A 6,000-nucleotide genomic window follows, 5' to 3' on the forward strand; every position below is an offset into this window, starting at 1 on the left:
GTTCACTAGGTGGGAATGTCACTAGCAACACTAGTATTTATTACCCATCCTTTAGCAGATTATGAGCTATCTTCTTGTCATGATGTCATAGGATAGGTAGGCATTAGCTATAATGGTGTGCGTTTGGTGTCCTACAAAGGGGAAGTCATAGAAACCTTAACAGTGCAGAAGGGGGCCATTTAGCCTATTGAGTCTATACTGACAATCCCATCCAGGCCCCATCTCCAAAAGCCCACATATTTACTCTGGTAATCCTTCTAACATACACACCCCTGGACACCAAGTGGCAATTTAGCATGGCCAATCAACCTAACCTGCACATCTTTGCACTGTGGGAAGAAATCAGTACCTGGGAGGAAAACCATGCAGACACAGGGACAATGTGCAAACTCCACACAGTGACCCAAGCCAGGAATTGAACCCAGGTTCTTGGGGCTGAGAAGCAGCAGCATTAACCACTGTGCCACCCAAAGGTCAACAGATTTCCTTTCCTCAAGGACAGTCATGAACTAGATCGCGATAGTTTCATGGTGATCATTATTTGAGTTCAAATCTCCGGATGCTGCAACGGGATTTGAACTTGCGTCTGAATCATTCATCCACTTGTCTGGATTTCTAATCCAGCAAAATAACCACTATGACAACATACACCATTAAGTGTGTGCTGATAGCAAAATCAGCATGCCATTGCCAAACTTCACTGTGTCAAATAAAACAATATTCAATTAATTCTCAGAAGTGTGGTAATAGATTACAACTATTCCAGGAACAACGTTGTTAGTGACAGGACAGGCCTCTTCCCTCAGCCAAATCCTGAGGAATTGTAAAGAATAATCGCTTGAACATACCCCAGTGGGCTACACAAGCACGAACACCAACATTTCTCTTTATATATCAAAACCATTTCTATTCTTTGCATTTCTAACTATATTTCTCTAAGATGTGCAGATTAGGTTGATTGGCCATGTTAAATTGCCCCTTAATGTCAGAGGGATTAGCAGGGTAAATGCATGGGGTTATGGGGATAGAGCCTGGTTGGAATTGTGGTCGATGCAGGCTCGATGGATCCAATGGCCTTCTGCACTATAGGGATTCTATGAATATTTGCCATTAGAAAATAATAGGATATTGAGAAATATGAAAAGCTTTTCTAAGAAGTTACACTAGTACAATGGACATGTTTCAGTATAAAAAGCTTTTGCACCAAAGGAAGATCTTCAAAATAAACACTACCCTCCATTTTCTTAGAGCATTCCCTAGACAATAATAGTGGGAAAGGGTATGGGGAGGGTGTGGCAGCTTGGTGTTGAGACAGAGGATTAGCCATGATCATACTGAATGGTGGAGAATGCTGAAAGGGCCTACTCCTATTTCTATGTAACATTTAAGGCATATTTCAAGGCAGCATCTACATGCTGACAAAAACCCAGAGGATGTGCATATGCTGGAAACTTAGTGTAATAAATTTGCTCAAAAAAATAGCCTGAAGAAAGATTGGTTAAAGCCAGCTGAGACAAACTTAGCAAGATCAGAGTCTTGCAGCCAGGAAGGTCTAGTTTTAATTCTTCATCTGTGCAAAGTTAGTTGGCTTCAGCTGGGATGATAGATCTTATAAATTGGTCTGAAGATTACCAGGCAGCTGTAATCAGAAAGAGAACAGTTCCTGGTCCTGACTGCCATTTACCAACACTGCTAGAAGCACGTGCACCATGCTGCAGACCTGCTACAAATTGATTTCAGATCAGTTTATGGTTGCAGAAACCTCACTGCTTCTATAACAACAGCTTTAGTTGCATTACTCTGCTCTATCCTCCTACAGCAGTGATGGGCAATGTAGGCAAATGAGTGGGCTGCACGCCTCCGTCGTAGAGAACCACAAGATTGCAAATTGGGCTTGTTCACTAACTATGACCCAGTCAATAAAATTAAACACATTTAATATACACCAAATATGTTGTAATGAGTGATAGTTTGATTTAATATATAATCATTTTCTATCAACTTCAGTTGGTAAAACAAAATAACTTCTAACCCTTTGGACCTAGTGGGAGTGCATGGCTCTCAGTCAGTCAATGAGTATGCACCTCACTTCACACATACTTGACTTCAGTCATGCCAGGAGGAGAAAAGCTACCTAGATGGAAACCAACAGAATCTGGCAAACCTGTGCATGAGCAGTCAATGTCTTGTGGGCCACATGTTGTCCACTGTCCTCTAGTGTGAAAAGCTCTTTTTTAAAATTCATTTTGCAAGATATGGGCTAGGGCAGCATTTGTCACCTCAAGTTGTCCTTCAGAAGGTGGTGGTGAAACACTGCAGTTCCTGAGATGCAAATATACCCACAGGAGGGAAATTCCAGGATTTTGACTCGACAGAGAAGGAACAGCAATACGTATCCAAATAAGGACAGTGACTGACTTGGAAGGAGAACTGCCAGATGGTGATGTTCCCAAGTATCTTCTGCTCTTGTCCTTCTAGATGGTACCAATTGTAGGTTTGGAAGGGCTACCTAACGAACCTAGTGAATGCTTGCAGTGCCTCTTGTAGATGGTGCACATTGCTGCCCCTGCTCACCAGTGGTGGAAGGATTAAATGTTTATGCAACCAGGCCCAAGCACTATAAAACTGACAGGACTAGTAGGGATTTAAGTCAAATAATTTAATATAATCCAGCACCCAGTTCAAACAAAGACCTGACTTTTATCCTTCTTTCTCTACAGATGCTGAGTGTTACCAGCCTCTCTATAAATTCATAGATGTGTTACATTTTGTAAGCCAGCATGTTCTATTTAGCTTTAACCAGACTGAACATGATGAGCAACCAGTCAAACAACATTCCCAATCCTCTTACAATTTCATCTTTAAAAAAAAAAATCCCTGCAGGAAATGGATTTTCTCCTGACAGTGTTAACTTTTTGCTGAAGTGCAGTTGTTTTACTTAGCATTCTCTGTGGAGTTACTATTCAGTGACTATCTGCAAACTAACGAGTATCATATTCAAACACAATTCGCTCTTCATCTGCCTGCATGCAGTTCCCAAATTAAATAAGAAATCAAGAACAGGAGCCATGTCTGATTTACCCCACACAGTCCAAGAACAGAGACACCAGTCCCGCTCCTGTACCACTACTTTAATCAACAGCTATCATTTCACTAACTCCCACTGCAGCAAACACATTTTAAAATTAATACAAAGGATACAAATAGCTCAAGGATCAGTAAATGATATTGCAGACAGATGGCAATCATTGTATAGGACGCATTTCACATCAGTTTACAGATGACATTAAACAGATACCCATCTTTGGATTGTTTGGCTTAAGATTGCTCTGCAGCATTAAAAAAATGACTCGCTCCACACTTGTGAGCTAAGATAGCCCAAGAATATATCAGTGGCAGCTAAATTCTGGCATCTGCTCCTGCAAATTTTTCACAGGATGTGTGAAGTTTGACAATCCCCGAGCACATTTAAACAGACCACTTTCCAACTGTTTGCATATTTGAAGTAATAAAATACTGGAAATACTCTGCAGTTCGGGCAGCACCTGCTGAAAGTTAAGAGTTATCCTTTCAGGTTAAGGAGAGCTTTCAACAGAACAATCCTGATGAAAGTCATCTCAACCCAAGTGTTAACTTGTACAAAATATACATTCAAAATGGTTGTTAGAGGTCCACATTCAACCAAATAATCCTTAACATTTCACTATATACTATGCAGCTCAGCCAGAAACTCAAAAATATAACAAAGATAATTGACAGGAGTATTAACTGCAGCAATACCAAGAGGTTCAACACTATTCAGGATAAAGTAGCTCACACAGAAGACATCCGATGCATTAAACATTCACACCCTCCACCACCAGCACACTGTAGCTGTAATGTGTTTTAGCTACAGGGTACACTGCAGCAACTCTTTAAGGTTTCTCCGACAGTACCTATCAAACCATGGAACATTAAGGACAAGGTCAACTGACACACAAGAACACCACCATCTCCATCACACCAACCTGACTTGGACATACATTGCCATCATACAGTCCAATTTTTCAAGCTCTCCACATAGCAGACTGCAGCAATTTTTGGCAGAGGCTCAACCACCTCACACAACTGAGGGATAGATATTAAACTCCTGCCTTTCCAGCAGCACCTATTGCTCAGAATTGAAAAATTATTGTGTCAATATCAAGACATTTAAGCAAAATGGTACTTCCACACTTTGCAAATATTCATCACTGGCAGCAAACCCCAAATGAGTGTTTAAAAAAAACCCTTAAAAACCCTTTTAGGACTGCAAGTGATGTTGACCAATTGACGTGAATAATGAGGTGCTTTTATCAGCACAATGGTTAGCACTGCTGTCTTGCGGGGGGGGGGGTGGAGGAGCACCCAGGTTCAATTCCCAGCTTAGGTCACTGTCTATGCAGAATCTGTAGTTCTCCCCATGGCTATGCGGGTTTCCTCCAGGCACTTCTGTTTTCTCCCACAGTCCAAAAGATGCACTGACCACACTAATATCCTCCCTCAGTGAGAATTTTGCCACTTTTAGTAGCTGCACTGGCCCCAAGTTCAATCCTCAATAGCATACCTTGCACCAGAGCTGAAAAAGGCGCAAACAGTGCCACAGTGGTTAGCACTGCTGTCTCAGCACACAGGTTGTGTTCCCAGCTTGGGTCACTGTCTTGTGGAGACTGCATGTTCTCCATGTCTGCATGAGGTTTCCTCCAGTTTCCTCCCACAGTCTAAAATGATATGGGTAGGTGCATTGTCCATACTAAATTCTCCCTCAATGTACCTGAACTGGTGCCAAATGTGCCAACTAGGGGATTTTTTACAGTAACTTCATTTCAACATTAATGTAAGCCTACTTGTGACACTAAATAAATAAATGAAAAATCCAAAAAAAAGCACAAAAATAAGTGAGTGGGGCTTCTACTGGATTGGAAATGAGTGATACGATAGGAATCAGGAATAAAACTTCCCAATTTATTTAGCTCGTTTTACATACTGCCTATCGTGACATAAACAGAACTTAAAAAATAAGTTGCAAAAAAGCATGGTAAAGAAAAGCTCAGTGCCCAGTTGCCTGTTAGCAATTCCAGAGATTAGAGACTGAACCTGGGCAGGAACCTTTGAAAGGGAACAGTGCAACCAATCCTGCTAAAGCCAGCCCTAGCCCCGCCCTCCCAGAGGGCCCATTGGTCAATTGATGGCCCATGACAAATCTCCATTGGTCAGCGCAGCTGTCAATCACACCTCGAATTATCAAGCTGGGTTGAGCGCTCACGGTTTTTTTCCGCTCCCTCCCTCCCTCCCCTCCTCTCCCTCTTCGAAGTAAAATTTGTGAATTAACCGGCGGGAGCCAGGACTAAAGGGCGGCGGCGTCAGCGGGACGAAAGCGCGGCTACTTACGCGGAGAGCCAGCTATCCGCGGGCGGGCATGAAAACTGCCGGGCAGTCGGTCACTCCATGGGTTGCTACCGCGGCCGGAGCAGACAGGAAGTGACGGCGCGCGTCCCGCCTCAAAAAGCCCCCCACTCCCTCCCGCTGGTGGGAGGGAGGCTGAGTGGGTGGTGCAAAAGAAAGGTTCCGCCCCTCTCAGCTCCACCCACCAGGCTCCTCGCCCCCCCCCCCCCCCCGCCCCGCCCAGTGCAAATATATATAAAAATAGGCAGAGAGTGGAAAAGTAAGACATTAGATTCACCACCCTGTGTTTAATGAGTAGACACAGCTTACATTTCAGTTTGCAAACCTTTCAAGAAGGCTGTCAATTAGATTACATTACCAGTTTAAATTAATTTATTAGTGTTACAAGTATACAAGCAGTGCTAACCACTGGTGGCACGGTGGTTGGCATTGCTGCCCCACAGCACCAGGGACCTGGGTTAGAAACCATAGAAAAGAACAATGGAAACCCTACAGTGCAGAAAGAGGCCATTAGGCCCTTCGAGTCTGCACAGACCACAATCCCACCCAGGCCCTACCCCTATATCCACCCGCTAA

At 43.3% G+C, this 6,000-nt stretch overlaps 1 protein-coding gene across 1 annotated transcript in view; it reads right to left on the minus strand.

Moving 5' to 3' along the window:
- The window catches only part of LOC145350293 (ras-related protein O-RAL), a 59,041-nt gene extending 53,522 nt beyond the window's left edge, over positions 1–5,519 (minus strand). The window contains exon 1 of the mRNA XM_080199478.1: positions 5,410–5,519. The gene's annotated coding sequence lies outside the window, so the exon portion shown is untranslated. The remainder of the gene's footprint in view (positions 1–5,409) is intronic.
- Positions 5,520–6,000: the final 481 nt, after the last annotated feature.

This window comes from Carcharhinus amblyrhynchos, chromosome 11 (genome assembly GCF_965287045.1).
Source record: "Carcharhinus amblyrhynchos chromosome 11, sCarAmb.v2.hapA, whole genome shotgun sequence".
Taxonomy (NCBI): Eukaryota; Metazoa; Chordata; class Chondrichthyes; order Carcharhiniformes; family Carcharhinidae; genus Carcharhinus; species Carcharhinus amblyrhynchos.